The 22,470-nt window shown below is 44.7% G+C and overlaps 1 protein-coding gene across 10 annotated transcripts in view; it reads right to left on the bottom strand.

Moving 5' to 3' along the window:
* PKNOX2 (PBX/knotted 1 homeobox 2) overlaps positions 1-22,470 on the bottom strand; it is a 500,974-nt gene that overhangs the window by 322,538 nt on the left and 155,966 nt on the right. For 8 of the 10 annotated variants that reach the window (XM_088481784.1, XM_088481785.1, XM_088481790.1 and 5 more), the window contains exon 3: positions 3,925-4,035. The exons of the other annotated variants lie outside the window; for them this stretch is intronic. The gene's annotated coding sequence lies outside the window, so the exon portion shown is untranslated. The remainder of the gene's footprint in view (positions 1-3,924; positions 4,036-22,470) is intronic. 10 annotated transcript variants of the gene reach the window in all.

Here is a 22,470-nt window from a genome sequence, read left to right on the forward strand (position 1 = left end):
GAGGAGATGAGAGAGTGAGCACATGGAGGAGGAGATGAGAGAGAGCTTGGATGAGAGTGTATGGAGGAGGAGATGAGAGTGTGAGCACATGGAGGAGGAGATGAGAGAGAGCTTGGATGAGAGTGTATGGAGGAGGAGATGAGAGTGTGAGCACATGGAGGAGGAGATGAGAGAGAGCTTGGATGAGAGTGTATGGAGGAGGAGATGAGAGTGTGAGCACATGGAGGAGGAGATGAGAGAGAGCTTGGATGAGAGTGTATGGAGGAGGAGATGAGAGTGTGAGCACATGGAGGAGGAGATGAGAGAGAGCTTGGATGAGAGTGTATGGAGGAGGAGATGAGAGTGTGAGCACATGGAGGAGGAGATGAGAGAGAGCTTGGATGAGAGTGAGCACATGGAGGAGGAGATGAGAGAGAGCTTGGAGGAGAGTGTATGGAGGAGGAGATGAGAGAGAGCTTGGAGGAGAGTGTATGGAGGAGGAGATGAGAGAGAGCTTGGAGGAGAGTGTATGGAGGAGGAGATGAGAGAGAGCTTGGAGGAGAGTGTATGGAGGAGGAGATGAGAGAGAGGAGAGTGTATGGAGGAGGAGATGAGAGAGAGCTTGGAGCAGAGTGTATGGAGGAGGAGACAAGAGAGCTTGGAGGATAGTGTATGGAGGAGGAGATGAAAGAGAGCTTGGATGAGAGTGTATGGAGGAGGAGATGAGAGAGTGAGCACATGGAGGAGGAGATCAGAGAGAACTTGGAGGAGAGTGTATGGAGGAGGAGATGAGAGAGAGCTTGGAGCAGAGTGTATGGAGGAGATGAGAGAGAGCTTGGAGGAGAGTGTATGGAGGAGGAGATGAGAGAGAGCTTGGAGGAGAGTGTATGGAGGAGGAGATGAGAGAGAGCTTGGAGCAGTGTATGGAGGAGATGAGAGAGAGCTTGGAGGAGAGTGTATGGAGGAGGAGATCAGAGAGAGCTTGGAGGAGAGTTTATGGAGGAGGAGATGAGAGAGAGCTTGGAGCAGAGTGTATGGAGGAGATGAGAGAGAGCTTGGAGGAGAGTGTGTGGAGGAGGAGATGAGAGAGTGCTTGGAGGAGAGTGTATGGAGGAGGAGTACTTGCACTGTACACAATATCATTTGGTTAAACACAGTGGGCCTCATTCAGAGGCGGTCGGAGGATGCAAGCGTTCGCTCAGAAACTGGGCGGCCACTTGCATCCTGACCGCCCGCCTCTGTTATGGTCGTTAGGCTGTGGGTTAACACCCACATCTCTAACGACTGCTCCGGTGATGGTCGCGATGGTCAGAGACCATCGCGACCATCGGGGCTTACGACGAGACCCTAGGGTAGGGTCTCCCTTGTCGTAAGCCCCGGAGAGCTTCTGGCTCTGTCAGAGCCGGAAGCTCTCCAATGACATCACTAGTGATATCAGTGGGGCCGCCCCCAAACGGTAGGCGTTCCCATGGGAACGCCTCCGATTGGGCTGCCACCCCTCCGGCCCGCCTTCCAAACAGGGCGAGCTGTCAATCAACATCGACAGCTCGCCCCCTTTGGATCGAGACCCGCTACGACCGGCGCTGTCGGTCGTAGCGGGTCTCACGCATGCGCACGACGGCGCCGTCGTGCGCATGCTCTGTGGGGGGCCATCGACCCGGTCCGAGCGCATCGGCGCTAGCGACCGGGTCTGAATGACCCCCAGTGTCTTTCTTGAAGCAAAATTGTTTTACTTACGCTTATGTTTTGTTGCTTTACTTTAAGGGCAGCGCATTCAGAGACCCCACTATAGAAATCATGCAGTGTAAACAAAATGTATTATTTTAAGCTTAATTTATTATATTTAATTTATTATTATATTTATTATACAATAAAGGAGTAGTTTAGAACTAATCAATTAATGATTGTCTAATTACTTTCTATTATCGCTAATAAAGCACCAACATATTTCACATGAAAAAAAGATGGCAGTGATGACCCTGCCCAAATGAGCTTACAATCTAAGACATGTAGGGCACAAGTGGTAAATACGGTATTGGATTACAAATTGTAGCTGCAAGTGGGGAAAGTGTGTGTGTTACTACTAATAGGCAGAATCATCATCAGCCACCAATGTTAAAACAGCTTTCTGTGTCACAGAGGTCAGCATAGCAGTGGCTTTCACTTACTGCTGGGTGCTTGGCCGACATTAGATGCAGTCAGTAAGCCGATGGTCGAAATGCCGAACGCCGGCTTCCCGACTGTCAAATTACTGGTCCTACACTTCAGATAATTAGTAGTCTAGTTACTGGGCTAAATATAGCGGGCTCTTATTTACTGATATGAAACGATGTTAATTGAAATATTAGTTACTAACCAGACACAACTTCACCAATAATTAGCAGGCTGGTTATTTAATTAGGTCCTGAATAGATGACTGAGTTATTACATCACTGCATCATGCATAGAGGCCACCTGCAGACACGAGTTATTGGTATGCACAGGTAATACAGTACTTACCGAGTCTCTGCCAATCTGCCTATTACGTCCACTTCAACATGAAACTGAACAACTGGCTGGAAAATAGCCAATCATTTTAAATGCATTTCAAATGGTTGTGAAAGATTTTCCGGTACACCTTGATCCAATAACATACATTTTCCAGTCATCCAATTTGCTGAAATTCTATATATTCCTCTGCATTTTAGTCTCCCCAGCACAGCGAGAAGGCAGAGCTTCCAACCAGACAAGAAATTGTCCGGAGGTATTAGGAACGCATGGGGACTGAGGGACATCTATCTCCTGATCTCATGTGTCTAGCAGGTGAACTCATAGCCGCTATTATGCAATTATGGCTAAAATATGTAAAATGCCTCTCGCCGCACTCCAGTGCGCTCCTAATGATATCACAGGCCATTGTTGGGACCCCCTGAGGTGGGCTAAGCACATGGATGGAAGCAAAAATGGAATGTTATTAAAAACCGAAGAATCTGCAAGTGAAAGGACTTGTGATAATCTCCACTGTACAGACTGGGGAGAAACCAGGGACCTCACCCTCTACTAATGGCTCACCGGGGCCCCACAAGTATAGGGGAATGCAAGTAAGAAAGAGATGGATCTACACTACCCTCTGGTAACTAGAATAACTTTAAATGTGTCAAGAGGCAATAAATGAAACAATACACTAGATTACCATGATTTGCTGTGCTCCAATGCACGTATTAGGGACATCTCTCAGCGGAAGTGGCAAATATACCCAACTCTTATGGACCTAAATGGCAAAGGCGTTTGCCACCTATATCTCGCCAATGTAATTCCTTCAGCAATTTTTAATGCCTATAATTATACTCAGACTGATCAAAAATACAGTAGTTAATTTCCGGTGCATTCCAAAACACATCTGCAGACAGGTTCAATTTAATATTAAAATGTAAGTCTATCCATAGACTTTATGCGTTGGTAGCTGATCGGGACATATCTGCAAAGATCAGAGAAAAAGAATTCCCACCTTGTTTGGCCCTACCGGCTTTCCATAGTATAACAGTGAAGACATCTTCTCATGCGGAAGCTGCAATATCAGCAGCCCCCAGCTAGACACAAATGGACCTTCTAGCAGGACTAACAAAACATTCTTTACTGCCACCACCAGGGATCAGAGAATCTTTGTGGGATTAGACCCAGCCGGCGTTGGTAGTTGTTCCCGACTCTCCAGATCATTTATGAAAGTATGCTGTGTATCAATCACCTCTACATACTCTAAAAAGAGCTTAAAGACACTATCATTTGCATCTAGTCAGCATAAATGCTGTGTCATAAATTTTATTTTTACTTCGAAACTTTAAATCATTTTGTTTCACCAACTCTTTCATTTATGCACAATTAAGAGATTTTTGCATGTATTTTTACTCTGCTTAAACTTGTATACCAAATACACAAAAACACTGGAGAACACAAAGGTACACTCACTAGTTCTCCAGTGATGAAGATTGTCATCCAGACAGACAGACGGTATGATGTGTTACTTGCAGCTCATTACAAGGACTGTACCGTGTCCAGCTCATACGCATCGACACAAACCTGCCGAGAGTAAAGAATGATAATAAAAAGAAAGAAAAAAAATCTCATAGCAAAGCATAAAAAGCAGCATCTTAAAAAATATGCAGCGCAAGAAAGCAAATTAGCATCCCCAGAATAGCAATTAGCCGGCAAACCAGTAAACAAAACACATATCCGCTCTCTCCCAGGGCCCCCAAATGCTTTTATGGTCCATGGAAACCAAGCATGATTTCAATCACTTAACTCTAATATCGGGAATGGGGGCTGCTGCACCTAATGAGTTTCTCTAAATATAACTAGTGCTGCAGAAGAATCTCTCTCAGCAGAAATTTCAAACACACGGCATTCAAGGAATATGGGGTCTGAGTACACGGTTACATGTGGACACTTCCTTCAGCAAAAACAAAACAAAACATACAGATGGAAACAATGATAAGTTAATTCAACAATAAAAGTTTATTTTGTAAATAAAGTACAGCTTCTAGTTTTGAATGTTTCAGCTAGTATGTCTCTAGTGATAGGAGATCAAACAATGTCCTCTAATAGCCCTTCTACACCACATCTAATAATTCAGGCTATTGCAGGGTTAACCCGGGTTGCTGCTAGGTGTAAAAGGGGCAAGGGTTGGATTCTCAGGCCGAGTTACCTGGCAATCCAACCCGGGTAACTGACAGGGTTTAACAAGGGAACGACCCGTGAAAACCTGCAGTGTAAACGGGTAATCTTGGACGTCCGACTCGGGTCCCGTTTACAGCATGGGGACTTCCTGATTTATCGGCACTTGGAGATGATGTCATCCCCAAATGCCGGGAGAAGTGTTCCTCTGCACCCGTGTGCAGTGTAAATGGCGCCGACCCAGGAATAACCCGGATTGGCACCGCAGTAGAAAAGGGGTTTGCCATGGGTCTGACCTGTTTTTGAACTGTCCTAAATCTCGGGTCAGACCCAAGATTTAGTTGGAAGAGCGGTATTAGAGAGCAAAACACTTTGGACACTGAGTCTGGGCCTATTATTGTGGTCTACATGCAGAGCTAGATCAGCTTCCATTATCTGGCTTCATGCTGACAACGTTTATTCTCGTACATCACAAACTGACCAACACACTGCAATGTAGTCAAACTGACCTAACACATTAATTTCCTGGATTACTATAGTTTATCGCAAATGTGTGCAATGTAAGAATACAAGTAGCCTTAAGTAAGACTGTATTTTTCCTGTAAAGTGGTTTTTCCATCAGGATTTTTATGCCAAGAACGATACATCCTTGCTTGGTGTAAATTAGAAGCACCTCTAACAGGCGGAGCAGTGGGAAGTGCAGGGTTAGTGCTACTGGTGAGAGCAACATACCTGGGATCACCAGGCTACTGGTCACAGTGACATAATCCCCAGTTTCTGCTTTTTACATTAGTTTTATAATTGCAATAACCTAGCACGCCCTTATCTCCATATAATCTACTCTGCACAGGTGACTGCAATGGGAAAACACATGTGAAAAGCAGGACCTGCTTTATCTCACTGTGGAAAGGAGTCAGGCTGGCAGGTGTGGGGCGTACACGAAGAAAATGTAAACTGCGCACAGCTTCGCCCAAACACGCAATCTATAACGTGACAACTCGCTTTATCACCAGCGAATATTCTAAACGAGATGAGGGGGAACATAAGTGACTCCTGATCTGTGGTAATCACATTTCTGGGAGTTAATTGAGCTGTGCAGTAACAGATGTCGACATTTCCCCATCACACATTTGCAGAGTGAGCAACGCTTCACTCGTGGCACAAGGAGAGCGAGATGGAGACAGGACCGGAATGAAGCGACTCTCATATACCTTAGCAATACACAATAGGGAAGGCCTTACAGAGAGTGACAGGGAGAAGCTACGCACAGCACGATGGGGAGCACTGACAGCAACACTAAGCTCTGCCTGATGGGGAAAACACTTTCACTTTCTTCACAATGTAGTTGTCAACAGCAGTAATGCTATTCGTAAATATTACATGTTTTACCTACACAGAATATTTTTACATTTCAACCGCTTTTTAAAGATTGTAAGCCACACCCCCAACAAAAAAACAAAAACAAATAAAAGTTCTAAAATTTTGAGAAAAAAAAGCCCATTGCAACACTGACATTTTGTTGACAATTACTCCACATTAAACACCACTTTCATCTAATGCCAGAAACATGACTGAATAAGCTCTTACGAGCAGGGCCCTCCTCCCACATGTACTTATCTTTATTATTATCCTTTATTTATATGGCGCCACAAAGGTTCCGCAGCGCCTTACACAGTAAATGAGCACACAAGAAAACCAGTTAATAGTAATACAAAACAATACAGGACAAGGATATGGTGTATAAACATAGCTGCATAACACAAGCAGCAGGACATGAGCAACCAGGTGTTAGGTGCCGTTGTGGGGAGTTAGGAGTAAATGATACTATAAGTAGGGGGAGGCGAAGCACGTGAGAGACGAGGGCCCTGCTCGTGAGAGCTTACATTCTAATCTTTCCTCACTCACACCATCATCTCCTCCCCACCTTTGGCCTTGGCTGCCCCATACTATGCTACTGCAACAATGTTTATAAACCATGTCCTGCAATGTTCTAACACGGTTTATTGTTTTGTTCATAATGTTTCTGTACTTTGTAAGGCGCTGTAAACCCCTTGTGGCATCATATAAAAGATCCGCTGGGGTAGGGACTTATGGGAATGTCTGACATATCCTTTGTAAAGCACTGCGTATTGTGTGCTATATATAAATAACTTAATAGAACGCATTTGTGTGTCCGCGCTACAACAGTTGTCTGGGAATGACGGAATTATGCCAATAGTGTGATGATTTCAGGCAATTGCTTTCAGTGAAAATCCACAGTGTGCCAGGATATTATAAGTGCCCCCATATATGCAACTTTAATATCTGTCTGAAGTGCTACTCTGAGGACTGAGAGCTAAGTGTGGGGTAAGGATAACAAGACCTGGAAAAATGAGACAGCGTATAAAACAGAGCTAAGCCTCCGAGCCCTGACTGTCTAAGTTAAGGCTGTTTTTCTTGGGCCTCAAAGGGAACAGGCTTCAGCCTTTCACAGTTTTAGGTTACACTCTTTCTGGCCAATTAGAAAGATAGTGCAGGAGAAAGTGATCCACCGGCAAGCACTAGGTCTGATAACCAGGATAGGAATGGAATTGTCTGCAATTAACCAACATGTAACTGTTCCCCATGGACATGTGGTCTGGGGCTGAAACGGATCCTCCGTCTATGAGAAAAGCACATATCCTGGCCACAATCCATGTTTACATGGGAGACTAACTTTCTTTCCAGTTAGACATTCCTGCCTAGAGATAAGCCACCTTCTGCACGGCCTCCCAATTACTGCATTTAGTGGGGCAATTCTATTGTAACGGACACTGTGGGCACAGCCTGGATGAGGGGGGTGGGGAATGTCGTGCGGGAAGGTGCTAATTAAACATGAGATTTAGGCACATTAAACATGTTTTTGCTTCTAGCTCCCCACAACAGAACGGCCACAGAAGCAGCGAACGCTGCATTCCTGGTAAATTGCTCTGAAAAGCGATCTCAGACGAATCTGATCATTTCGGGACGGGATACAAGGAGCGTTTCTGCTGTATATAATAAAATAAATGTACCCAAGTCTGCTCCTCGAGGTTCATCTTAGCGTCTCCTTCACAAAGATCCTTTTTCAAACAAGGTAAAAGTGATCCCTACGTTATACATCAAAGGCGTAAGGAAATAATCAAAGGCTGGGTACACACGTAAAGATTTTCTGTCCGACCATCCAACTAGTTGATTGGTCGGAATGAAAATCTGGTAAGGTATGAAAGCAAATGACAATCAGCAATTTGCTCCCAAATGCCGAAAAATGGACAAAAACTGTTGTGGGAACAAATTGTTTAGATCAAACATTTAACAAACTTGTCTGACCGACCATTGTCATCTGTTTTCTGGCATTTAGGAGCAAATTGCTGATCATCAGTTACTCCCATCAGTTACCAGATTTTCATTCCAACCAATCAACTAGTTCGATGGTTGGACAGAAAATCTTTACGTGTGTATGCAGCCTAAGTCTTTCGCCCAGAGCTCAAAACCATCATGTTACAGACGGAGAGATTTAATATCATCGGATTGAAGACAATTATAAAAAAGTTTTATCAGTTTACAAAAAAAAAAAAAAAAAAAAAAAATCATCAATTAAATGTGTGTGTCTTATACAAAGGCGTAAACACACGTTTTTGTGCTGTTGCTGCAGGAGCGAACGTTTGTGACGCAATTGTTTTAATGATCTGATTGGTTGGCCTTGCTAATCATGTGACTGTTCGCATGCTTGCTGCAAAGTTGCGCACAAGTGACTGACTTGGAGAAGAGAATACAGTAGCAGTTACAACAGACACCCACATCCAGAATGTAACTAAAATCAGAAGCAATACGTTGTGGATCCTGCACTGTGCAGGGACTGTAACCTACGTAGACAAGTGGACTATATATGCTCTGACAAATGATAAGAGACCTAGGGGATGTGCCAGCCACTTCTTTGCCTGGTCTATGTCCTATAAGCAGCCTTGGCTCAAATAAGGCCATTCATATGTAGCCACTAATCCACACCATCAGAATACTGTATATCAGACCTGACTAAAAGCACCCAACTACACCCCAGGTCTGCCGCTCAGTGAGTTAGTTTAAGACTTCACTGACCACAAATTACTGTACAGTGTCTATTTGCCTCTGATCCTGCTCAACAGCCGATTGATGTCATTCAGAAGTCACAGGAACATTGACCTGCACCAGGGTGTGGCTGTTCCTTATGACCACCTCCTAGGTCTCTGCAAAAGCACAAAGCTGCCTGAATGCGGTGTCTGGTGTGACTGCATTTACCTGTCCACCTCCTGCCGACATTGGGCTCTAGGAGGAGACACAGAAATTATAGGGAAGAGTGCACAAAGTACCAACACCATTCAATGGCGACATCTGCACACTTATTACTTGTAGGTCAGGCATGTCAAACTCAAAATACCAACCGGGGCGAATATTCAAGGTCTAAGAGTGTGTGGGCCGCAAGAAAAAAAAAAAAAAGTCTTAAAAGGCAATTTTGAAAGGATTATTATTGATAAAAATGAATGTAGTGCCTTTTATGCAATGCTCCCCTGTATTAGAGCCCCTTATGCAATGCTCCCTGTATTAGAGCCCCTTATGCTATGCCCCCTGTATTAGAGCCCAATATGCAATGCCCCCTTGGTATTAGAGCCCCTTATGCAATGCCACTGTAGTTGTGCCCATTATGCAATGCCCCCTCTATAAGAGCCCCTTATGCAATGCCCTCTGTATTAGAGCCCCTTATGCAGTGCCCCCAGTAATACCACTTGTTGTACCCCTTACGCAATGCCCACAGTAGTGCCCATTATGCAGTGCCCCAGTAATGCCCCTAGTAGTACCCCTTATGCGGTGCTCCCTATGTTGTGCCCTCAGTAGTGCCCCTTATACTGTGCCTCCTCCCAGTGTAGAACAGGCCCCAATGCAGTACATACCTCTCTCTTACTTACCTCTCTTCACTCTGGCACTGGGCACCGCTCCCGCGTAGATGCTGCCGCTGACTGGATCTAACTAGATCCAGCAGACGCAGGCTCCTCTCATCGCGGGTGACGTCATGAAGCCAGTGATCGCTTCTGGCCTCTGAAGCGATCACTGGCTTCTTTAGTCTCTGATAGCTTTAGAGACCAGAGTTCCCAGTTTTAAATACAGTAAACACTGCCCGAACGGAGCTGAGCTCCAATCGCGGCAGGGGTTTGGGCCGCATTATATTTGTATTTGGGCCCACAGACGCGAGCCGCATAAAATGTTTATTTGGGCTGGATGCGGCCCGCAGGCCGCATGCTTGTCATGCCTGCTTTTAGGTTATATAAACAAAATAGAGGAAATAAAAAATACAGGGCGAGAGGTACCTTCGGCCTTATGGCGAGTGATAAAGGTCATCTTTCTATTACGCTGCTGTAAGGTCTACGGATTCTGTCTTCTCCCAATTACTTCCATATGACAACACATCTAGTACTAGGAAACCAGAAACAAGCCTAAAATTAAGCATTTCTGCAAAATCTAACACAAAGGTCTTGTATGGTCCATCAAATGGTGGATAGTTTATTTCATACATACAGATGTGTCCTTGCACACTCCCCTAGCGCTGGATTTTTGTTTTGCGCCTATTTTTGCCACAATCCGATGCGACTAGGGCGCACCAGGAGTCTGTGTTGATTCGTTTGCTTTTCGACACTTCGACTCTTCATACGAAGTGCTTAGATGCAACGGCCGCAGCTTTTTTCCTACGCCACTTTCCGTTTATAGACTCAGGTGCACGCAGATATACAAATGTCACATAAATTAATCAGCAGAGTCTCCTTGCGCGTCCTAGTGGCATCGTGACTAAGACGTATTTTCGGCGCCTGACGCAAGCAGAGTTGCACGGGACCTTTCGGCTCACTCACCCCAGGCATATTGCGCTGCATGGCGCATTGAGGATGGACGTAGAATCCCACTTGCAAACATACAGATATCAGATGGTTCCGTGCTGAATTTTAGAATGCCGCAGCTCTAAGATACAAGCAGAGGTCACTGACTAATGACAAGAATCCCACAAGCGACTTTCCAAAAAAATAAAATTATAAAAAAAAAAAAAAATCCTTCACCTCAAATAAGGCCACCAAAATAAAGAAAATATTGCAGAGTCTGTGGCTGAATAAAAAGCGAAGCTGTTTAAACGTCTCACTTTCAAGCCAGGCCCCACCGCGCGGGAGCTGAGAATACATTAGCCTTTAATGAAGTGAGACTCTCATCTTGCTGGAGCCACCTCATTTAGTGCAATTGTTTCTGAGCCATTATGGAAAGACAATTACAAGGAAGCGGTGAGAGTAATTGGAATTGCTAGCAGGAGTTTGGTGAAATGATCATAAATAAAAAATATTCAAACTAATAAGCTTCCATGAGGGGGTGGGTTGATGAAAATCAACATAATTACAAGTGAACCTTAGCAAGGAAAAACAGACAGCGGGGTAGCAAGTGCTCAGCTTGCACAAAGCAGAAAAGGGGGGCGCTGACGATATGAAATTAACACGATTACTCACTCGGTCTGGACTAACTTGGGGAGAGAGTGTGAGGACAGCTTAATTGCCACATTCACAAGAAAGGATTACATCCAGGGGGTGTCACAGCATTCAGAACCCCCAAACTGTCTGAGAGCTGGACACTGGCACAAATGCACTTACACAATGGATATGTGATAATAAAGCAAAGAGGAGACTTGTCCCAAAGACAGAAAAGTCCAGATGTGGGCAATGGCGTTCCTGTAACCCTATTCTACCTCACAAGTGCACCCCTTACTAGATAGAACAGACCACAAATCATTTCCTAGTAGACTTGTTTTTACATAAAGGCTGTAGGAAAGGCAGCTCTTACCATTTTTACTTGGTTTGTTTCCTCAGGCTGCTACTGACAATTTATTGCTCTGCATCACAGACCGCCATGGCAACCACAGTCATGTGGCACCTGATTTAGTGAGCAGAGGCACAGGGAAAACCCCTATGTGCTCTAAAATCTCCTTCCCCCTCTAACTTTACATGCTATGCCGAGCTCTGTGAGCCTGTGTGTTTGCAACTGGCAGACCGTCCGGAGAGATTATGAAAAGGAGACACAGGATAGCCAAGAAAAAACAAACAGTCTATGCGGAATTGCTGCTGTAACAGCCACAGTGACACAAGATATAGAATTACCATCTGCCTAAAATAATACCTCTCTCTAAATGAGTGTTCAACGCACTGAGGCACGGGCTTTTATTTATATTAATGTACACAAGTGGATTTATTTGCTCATATTCTTGTGCTTGCCCCATGTAGATTTCAATTATTTTACTAAACTAAACCCCCATCATATTAGGAGGATTTCCTGTGGATATGACAATTCTGCTGCTGCTTTATGGCTCAGTTTCATAAGGATTCTCAGGACTTGTTTAGATGCCGCCTAAAGAAGTTTCCTTAGTGCCCTTACACACAATTGGGAGAGATTTATCAAATCTTGGTGACCGAGAGAGATAAAGTACCAACCAATCAGCTCCTAGCTGTCATGTTACAGGCTGCGCTAGATAAAAGTGTGTATAATCTATTCATATCTGTAAATATGCAATGTGTGCGAGGGCTGTGTAAAAAGGAGCGTGTGTGTACGTGTAGAATGCGTGCGTGTACGTGTAGAATGCGTGTGTGTATATATAGAATGCATGTTTGTTTAGTTATTAACTCATAGTGCCACTGGTGGTGTGTACAGCACATTACATGTACATACATAGGGAATTGGAATGTGCACAGCACAGTACTCTATCACTTGCACCGCACTCACATCTGTACTACAGTACGTGTACTTGTGTATGAGGATCAGGATCATGCCTGCACGTTTAGGGTGACTGCATGACTAGGGCGCCGGACCTAGAGCTAGGACACTTCTGCGTGCGCCCAAATAGGGGTCGTGGCCAAAGAAAAGGGGGCGTGTCTTTATGACGTGTCCCCTTTTGGTCGCTCCTGGGGGCGTGCCCGGCACTTACGGACATGCCGGGTAGCCCCCCAAGCACTGCGGTCACAGTGAATGGATGCGGGGCGCATGCACCCGGCATCCATTCATCGGCGGTGACCGCTGGGCCGCCGTTTTGACCACCCGTGGGACACTGTGACCCGCGGGTGGAGACAGAACCGGCAGGCTGTCTCAGGGGGGCGCCGCGCTGGAGGGCAGGGTGCTTTCTGCCCTTCAGAAACAGGGCTGGGCGCAGCACCCCGCTAAAAAAGCCTAGCAGGAATGCTACATGACTGTATGGGGATCAGAGAACCTGCATGCAGATGGGAGTTTTCTGTGTGTATGAGGTCTGGAGCCTGATTGTGTGCGCGCGTGTGTGTGTATAATTGGAATTCATGATCCTATGTATCAATGGTTTACTTCTAAGATGATGTGTACAGGACTGGCCACGTATATGTGCATAGGAGTCAAAATGCATATTCATTAGGGCAGCTCACAAAATATATGTGATGTTCTAAATACATGTATGTAAGGATTAGAGTGTGGAGTGTGCGTGTGTATATATGAAGTGCCAAAAGTCATGGGATACCAGTATGTAAATGTAATAGTAGGTGGCGTCGTCGTCGTACTGTGACATCTTGGAGATGCCCAGGCCTGCATCAGTTGTCATCTGACATCTTGTGAGTCAGTATGAACACCGGCAAGGCTGCTCATGGCAAGGCGATGTGAATTATCGGCGTTCAAACGAGGCCTGATATTGGGTGCCTGACAGATGGGACATTCCATTTCCGAAGTTGTGCGGACATCAACCTTCCTCGATCTACGGTGTCACGGGTGTACCAGGAATACCTCATGGAAGGCATTACCACCCACTGTGCACAGCGCAGTGACTGACCACAGGTGCTTAATGATAGTGACAGCAGTGTATGGCCAAAATTGTCCGTGGTAACAGACCAGCAACACTGGCTCATATCACATCCACATACAATGCAGGAGGTACCAGACGCATATCCATCAGGTCAGTGCAGCCTTCTTTAGCTTCCATGGGATACTGGAGCAGAAGACCCACCAGAGTGCCCCTGTTACCACTACGACACCGGACACAGCACCTCACCTGGGCTCTTGATGTCGCTAATTGGACCCTGGGAGGACTGGGAACATGTGGTGTAGTCCGATGAGTCACTGTTTCAGTTTTTTCGGGATGATGGTAGGGTTTGGGTGTGGTGCAGGCACCATGAGTCCATGGACCCCAGTTGTCAACAAGGCACCGTACAGGCTGATGGTGGGTGTGGGGTGTATTCATGTCTCATGTATTGGGTCCGAAGGTCCATCTGAACAAATAATTGATCGCTTATCGTAACGTTGCATTGCTTGACGACTATTTGCAGCCCTTCATAAACTTCATGTACCCCCACAACGATGGAATATTCCAGTAGGATAATGGACCATGTCATCAATCCCAAGATGTACAGAACTGGTTTGAGGAGCATTCTAAAAAGTTCCGACATTCGCCCTGAACCAAATGGAGCATTTATGGGCTGTGGTGATGAGGTCCTATAGCACCCAAGCTCCTGCACCTACAAATATCAGGGAGCTGTGGGAAACTACCAAGACGCCATCGGTCACCCATCTCTCTAATTAGTGCATGTGTGTATAGTGGTCGGCACATGCGTCTGCACAGAATTCGGCAAACAAAAAAACCCCATCTTCACTTAAATAACACAATATTATCCAGACATCCTGTCATGCTACACGGACAAACATGCCCCTCTAGAACCCACAACTATTCTGTGCGACTCTTCTTTTCTCACAATGCAGGGTATACATTCATGCACATGATCTATCACTACATACAGAACGCCTGTGGACACCAATCACAAAGCTATATCCAATAAAAGTAATAGATATGAATTCATGTGTCAAACTGGACCTTTACTACTAGAAATATAGAATGACATCTAAACAGCTCATTTTACTGAATTAACAACTTAAATACTTTGCACATTTTCAACTCAGTAAGTGGCTTTTTGTATTGTTTATTACCTAACTGAAAGCAGAAAACACTCAGAGTATACTACATCCCTATTGTACTTATACTCAGGGGGTGTTGAGCATAAGTTCTACCTAATGATTTTAGCCATTCTGGATTCTTTGCAACGATCAATACAAAATACATAAATAATGCAAATTAATAGGCATCTCTAAAGGTTTTTCTAAATCATACAAGGAAAACCAACAATGACTGATCATATACATTACCTCCCTCTCTCAATTTAATACTGTACGTGGTAAGGGCACATTTAGTTGCAGTTACAGCTGTGTGCCTATCTAGGTCTCTACCTACCTCAGTCACCATCTGGGCCCTGCCATTCTCGGCAGTATCACTGTAGTACCGTCTGGTTGGACTGTAGGTGATCCGTAAGTATGAAATCATTCCTCTCAATGGACTGAGGCCCCGGGCTTTACCTGGGCCACTTCTGATGCTTTATAATTACCTTAAAAGCAACATTGAAAGCTCCTTGATACTCATCATAACATTCCTAATTAGGATACAGTAAACAACTCTGGAGCCTCTAATTATCCAAACAATGGGCTCGATTCAATTCAGCCCGACGCTGAATAGCCCCGGAAGGGAGCTCCTGGAGCTATTCAAGTCACCGCGCTGCTTGGTCCGACAGTTGCCAGTTAAGTCGGAGAATGCCGGTTCTTGCGACTTAGGGCCGTAAATTATTAGGTGCGAAAAGTCACGTTTGGCGACAAGCACTTGCATGGCGAAGTTTCTTAATGCGCGTTCCCGCTTTTCGCCCTATCCAATTGCAAAACACTCGAAAACGCATATGTGCGATAATTGCGCATGGCGAAACCAGCGAAAAGTACAGCACATTTTTGGGAAATCAGTCTACACCCCATAAAAGCCCATAGAATGCCTGACACTGGAAATCATTATAGAAGTGTATTAATAGCCCTAATAAAAGTATTTTGGGTTCTTAAAGTGAGTCAAAGGGCTGTTATTGTATATGCATGTTTGTATTAGTGTGGAAAAATGATATAAAGTAATGTGTTTTGGAAAAAATAATTACTGTAGTTAAATTGGGGGGGTACATAAAAATGGGGTCTAGTATATTTATCTGTCTATAAAGTACACTTTTACATTTTTTTAAAATACACCTGCTGCAGCCCCCTGCAGTCCTAAAAACACCTGTCCCATCCATACAGCCCCCCAAACACCTGTCCCATCCATACAGCCCCCCAAACACCTGTCCCATCCATACAGCCCCCCAAACACCTGTCCCATCCATACAGCCCCCCAAACACCTGTCCCATCCATACAGCCCCCCCAAACACCTGTCCCATCCATACAGCCCCCCAAACTGTCCCATTCATACAGCCCCCCAAACACCTGTCCCATCCATAAAGCCCCCAAACACCTGTCCCATCCATAAAGCCCCCAAACACCTGTCCCATACACACAGCCCCCCAAATACCTGTCCCATCCACACAGCCCCCCAAATACCTGTCCCATCCATACCACCCCCCAAAATATCTCACCCAGTACTTTAAACCCAGTTTCCAAAACTTTTTACATTTTCACACCAAACATGACATGTAATTTTTAGGGGGAATTAAGTTAATTTTTAAATTGTTTTGCCTAATTAGTCCTTAGGGGGAAGCAAAGGGTTCTGACCCAAGTCCCTAAATTTTAAGCCAAAAATAGAGATTTTGATAATTTTATCACCTGCCTCTCAGATGGTGAAAACTTTTCACTGGTTTCTACCTAGCAAGTTTTCGCACCTGCAAAAACTGTGGCAATTGGATAGCGCGATACACACACATGCGCGAAAAGTTAGCACCAGCGAACGCTTTTTGCCAAACGTGACTTTTCGCACCTAATTGACTACGGCCCTTAAGCTGGGTGTTTAGTCGCGAGAACCGAGTGCCGACCGCGAGGCTGTTTTCACCGGTCTAGCCGGAAAACAGCCTTGCGCCCAGCACTTTTGTCGGCTTTCTCCAGTCAACCAGTGCGCTGAACTGAATCGAGCCCAATGAAATGTGTGCACACTACCATCTGCGAGAGGCCTTGCTAATGCAGATCGGCTTTACCATCAGACAGGTATTATTTGTCGACCGGCTGGTCATTATACCGGATCTGTATTTAATAAAATGCACCTAAATATCATCCTCATTAGGTGATTAGCAAATGAGCTCTATATCCACAGATAACATTGTCTATGTTACCGGATAATTATCTGGACTCACATGTGGTCTAATTCTCCTTATTAGGGTCCCCAGTGACCGTACTGATGACTACAACTGGATTTATATGATATACTGTGAATGCATGAATTAATTAATATTTTTCTTGCTTTTTAATGTGGATTTATAATACATTAATAATAAATATTTTTGTCCTTTATCTACCAAGCCACTTGAAACATCTTAATTTAAAATTTTTTTGGTGTCTGAACATTTTGATTTTATCCCCAAAGTGCTGTTTGATCAGAGATTGACACTTCCCTACGAATAGCTGCTATTTGACAAGCGCTGTTGTGGTCCTATTGGTTTGTTTGTATACATGGTCAGATTCAGTTAGCTCCGAGGTGTTGTCATTACCTTGTGTATAGCGCAGCCGTGCACCTTTCCGGTTGTTACGGTAGGTAAAACCGCAATTATTTTTATAGCCGGTCCTATATCTTTAGAAGGAAGGTTATCCTAGGGACAATTTGCCTCAACTTTCATACATTATTCTCCAAGTGAACAAATGCAGCTTTTATACTGACAGTTCTAATTGCTTCATATTACGCCAGTTGGAAAACAGTCTTGTCCTACGACGACATTCAATCTGATCATTAAACTTAAGCTTCACCACAAAGCCTACTGATATTACAAATGCAACATGGATAATTTCAATTTTAAGGAGTTTGGTACACAATCCAAGTGTATACATCTGTCAAAGCCACTAACAGGCCAGAGAGGAGAAAACCCAATGAAATTTGACTATTTATTTGCAAATAGATGGTTTCTCTTCCATAAGATTAACACAATGCGAGAGCTTCCGTGGGAGCCCTGTGATTGCCAAGGGTCGTACAGCGCACATTAATGCCTTGTAAAAATCAGCTGCATTGTGCTGCTGGCAGCAGGGTCAATAATTACAAGCAGCCCATTAGTACAAGCGGTGCCTGATCCAGTCATTGTGACATTTTGTATTCACACTAGTCTAGCCTGCCCTGGGACGCAAGCTGCGACCTCCCTGCCAACACGGCACTGTTAATGTTATCACCGACATTTATTTTACAGCTTTCCATCCCTGCGCTTAGAGCAAGAGAGATGATAGAGAGAGACATTCTTGGATACAATGTATTGTTGGCATCACAGACTCCTAGAATATTGGCTTGCAGCGATCTCGTCTAAAGTCAGCTCTTTAGATATTTGTTATAAGATGGAAATATCTGCAAAGCGGATAACAAAGGCCAAGCAATGAAAATACCATTTGAGGGATTGAGCAATAACGTCACACAAATATCCTTTAGCATTGCAGGTAAACCTAAACTCTTCATCTTGCAGCTAGACATAAGCACAATTTACCTTGTATACTACTATCCATGCTCTGTAGCACCTGGAATATACCACTGCACCCTATGACCTTTTGCTGGCTGCAGCAGGCACCTCTGCCGAAAGGAATGTCCTATGGCTATGGGCATGGCTGGAACACCCCACAGTACAGATGCCTATCCTCATATCGCCTCTAATAGCCTCATTAGGAAAAGCTGTGTATTATAAAGGAATAGGGCACAACTAAAATCATGTATTATGGATGTTACAAGTCACCTTGTATTTCTGCGACCTGCATGTTAGTTCTCCAGCAAAATCCTGATGCATTTACATGGTCATGTAACGTCACTAAGCCTTCAACTTTCAGATATGTCCTCTCGCATCTATGCTTCGTACATGGCAAATCGTGGCTAGAATGGCCCAGCCAATCACATGACTTGAATTCAATTGAAAATCTATGGAAAGTACTAAAGATCAGAGTTCATAGAAGAGGCCACGGAATCTTCCTTCAAGATTTGAAGACTGTTTGTGTGGAAGAATGGGCCCAAATCACACCTGAGCAATGCGTGCGACTAGTTTCTCCATACAGGAGGCGTCTTGAAGCTGTCATTACCAACAAAGGTTATTGTACGAAGTATTAAATACATTTCAGTAAGTGTGTTCAATACTTTTTCCCTGTCTCATTTCACATTATTACACATAACTTAATTAATGAACATCTATGGTTTGATTTCCTTGCATGTGTGGATTGCATGGGTTGTTAATGAAAACTTCGCCAAATGTCAGCAATAGACCCATTACAAATATATTAACTGAGGAAAATGTTGTGTTCAATACTATACATAGATTGAGATTGATTGATTTATATATATATATATATATATATATAAATCAATCAAACAAGTGTCCATAGCGAAGGACCAGGCGGCACTCACACGGGCTTCATATAATCAGGTAACCTTAATTTATTGCCAACGTTTCAAGGCTACGCAGGCCTTTTCATCAGGGTGAAAGAAATGCATACAGTAAATGTGCTTACCATATATAAGGGGATATGATCCCAGAAATGACCGAGGGATCCTCAGTCTCTCGCCGCCAAAGCCGGCATCGCGTGTGACATGACTTAAACAAAAAGGTGCAAAACGGCACAGCAGTGCTGAAAGGGTTGCCAAGGAAACCAGGATGCAACATCAACTGGGGTGTATACCACGGCATCCAACAAGAGGGGGAGAGAGAGGGAGAAGCGCTGGCCAAAAAAAAGTTATAACAAAAACATATTAAAAAGCATATATAAGCTTACATGCACAATAAATATATGAAACACTGTTACAATGGAATAAACAGTGTTTTAAAAAAAAGAAACATTACAGCTTAATTAAAAGAAAAACATAAAAGTGGTAAAGAAGAGAGAAAACATGATAGTGATGAAACAGAATTGTATTATATCATAGGGGCTTCATATGTCTGGAGATTTATATATTTACATTTTTATTCTGTTTCATCACTACCATGTTTTCTATCTTCTTTACCACTTATGTTTTTCTTTTAATTAAGCAGAAATATGTTTCTTTTTTTAAACACTATGTTTATTCCATTGTAACAGTGTTTCATATATTTACTGTGCATGTAAGCTTATATATTCACCTTTTTATTTACGTCACGTCACACTCGGCACGGCTTTGGCGGCGAGAGACGGAGTATCCCTCGGTCATTTCTGGGATCATATCCCTATATATAAGGTAAGCACATTCACTGTATGCACTCCTTTCACCCTGACGAAAAGGCCTGCGTGGCCTTGAAACATTGGCAATAAATTAACGTTACCTTATTATATGAAGCCCGTGTGAGTGCCGCCTGGTCCTTTGCTATGGACACTTGCCTGTTGTATTCTATCTAAGGAAGGCACCCCGTCATTTCAATTATCTGATCCAAGCGTGTCCCTCTACACGACTAGTATATATATATATATATTATATATATATATATATATATATATATAATCACACACATTCACACACACACAAAATCCCCATATAACATTATCAGACAGACGCAGTACTTTGTCTGGTAATACCCAGTCTTGCCCCATTACAGTGTTTATTTCCCATTGTAAGGCGCTGTGATTATTGCTTACGCTATATAACTGAATGCTAATAAATGAATAGGAATAAGTGAGGGGGCTTTGTGGAAATTTGCAGCTGAATTACGGATCTATGCAGGGCAGAAGGGGTCATGTCTGGCTGCACTCATGGAAGCGGGAATATGATCAGCAATGGAGTCTCATTTGTGCACGGTTTAGACAGAAGGAACAGGCATTCGGTTAAAAACAGCTTTTCACTATTAAAAACTGCACTCAGCAGCCGGCTCAGCACTTTTCTGCTTGATCTTAACAGCAGAGCCAACATGTGCTGCACTGAGCAGTGCTGCAGTCAGAAACTTTCCCAGAGAACATCCAGTGACACAGCCAGGATGAATATCACCATGCCCAATAAGTGGCGTTCTGCCCTTACGCAGCCTAGTGACATGGCATATGAAGTGTAAGCAATGGTGTATATAGTGGCTGCACAGTACACTAAACACACGACATGTGCAGGTATTCAGTCGGGAAGCCGGTGGACCTAATCCCGACAGCCGGCTTCCCGACTGTCATATCCCGATAAGGGTCTACAGACAGGCGTTGATATGCCGAAATACACCGGGAGCCCGACATGCCGATCGAAGGGAGGCTGGGCGCGGATAGCCGTGGGTTGAGGGTTAGGTTTAGGGTTCCCGGGGGGGACTTAGGGAAGGTCACCCCCCCGGGAGTTTAGGGTTAGGCTAGGGGAAGGGTTGGGCACCCCCCGTGGGACTTAGGTTTAGGTGGCGGGAAAGTGGGGATTAGGGTTAGGCACTGGGGGGGAAGGTTAGAGTTAGGCACCCCTAAGGGAGGGTTAGGGGGTAGAAATAGGTTAGTTAATACTTACCTTAGGACGATTGGGATTTCCCCCTCTGCCGGGATTCCAACCGCCGGGCATGGGTCCGACGGTAAATCATACAGATTGCAATGCGACACGGAGTGCACGCAGACCTTGCAGAAGACACCACACCCAGGGTCCCATTCAGGAGAATACACAGTGCTGCTCACTCCAGTCATGTATATATGTATGTATTCAGGTATATATGTACGTATGATGCAAACCAACACATTCAGACTGCCAGTCATTGTGAGCCGTTCCGCCATGCAGCACTGCCGCCCTCTCTCCCCATAATGTCTATTACACCGGGGCATGCAGGAGTGACATGCCAATTACAGAAGGCAGGCACTGGTTGTCAGTGACATGACCGCAGGAGAGGAGAGGAGCGATCCCACCTGAGTGCTACAGGGAAGGGATGTCAGAGGTGACCATCACTCTAAAAGTCTGGATACTGGAAACAATAAAGGGGGAATGGCATCAAATCAGAGTGACCGGCTGTAGAAGAAGTGACGGGGGAAGCGTAGTACAAATTGCTGCGAACATGGAGGTTCATCAGGAGTGGTCGCTCTGGACACAAGGTCATCCACCCGAGGAGACATTTTCCAGCTCAAAATGTATTGGGCCAGGAATACATTGCCACACGACAGTCTAGTAATGGCCGTCTACTTCTCACAATACAGTGCAGTAGGTTAGAAAGTCTCAGGTCACAATAAAAAAAGGTCATGCTCTATTTCAGTGGTTCCCAAACTTTCTTTACTTACTGTGCCCCTGAGTATCAGCATTTCTTTCATGGCACCTCTAGGCCAAAAGTATCTTATGGAGAAATGTAGAAAAATATGATTACATTAAGGTACTTGCGCTTACCGGTCATCCTTTGGGTCAGTTATGTAGTGGTGGACAGAGGCTGGGTACAGGATGCGGGGGGTCAGAATCCAGACGCCGGCATCCAGACAGGGTTAGGATACCAACACCTGTCGGCAAATAACCTCACCCTTCCTCCATGCAGCCTAAACCTAACCCTCCCCTAGCAACCTAAACCTAAATTCAGCCTAAACCTAACCCCCCCACGCAGCCTAAACCTAACCCTCCCCCCGCAGTCTAAATCTAACCCTCTCCCCTAGTGCCTAAACCTTACCCTCCCCCCCAGTGCCTAAACCTAACTCTCCCCCCCCAGTGCCTAAACCTAACCCTCCCCCCCTAGTGCCTAAACCTAACCCTCCCCCCTAGTGCCTAAACCTAACCCTCCCCCCTAGTGCCTAAACCTAACCCTCCCCACAGTGCCTAAACCTAACCCTCCCCCCATAGTGCCTAAACCTAACCCTCCCCCCATAGTGCCTAAACCTAACCCTCCCCCCATAGTGCCTAAACCTAACCCTCCCCCCATAGTGCCTAA

The sequence above is a fragment of the Taudactylus pleione genome, unplaced genomic scaffold, assembly GCF_031769625.1.
Source record: "Taudactylus pleione unplaced genomic scaffold, aTauple2 ptg000278l, whole genome shotgun sequence".
Taxonomy (NCBI): Eukaryota; Metazoa; Chordata; class Amphibia; order Anura; family Myobatrachidae; genus Taudactylus; species Taudactylus pleione.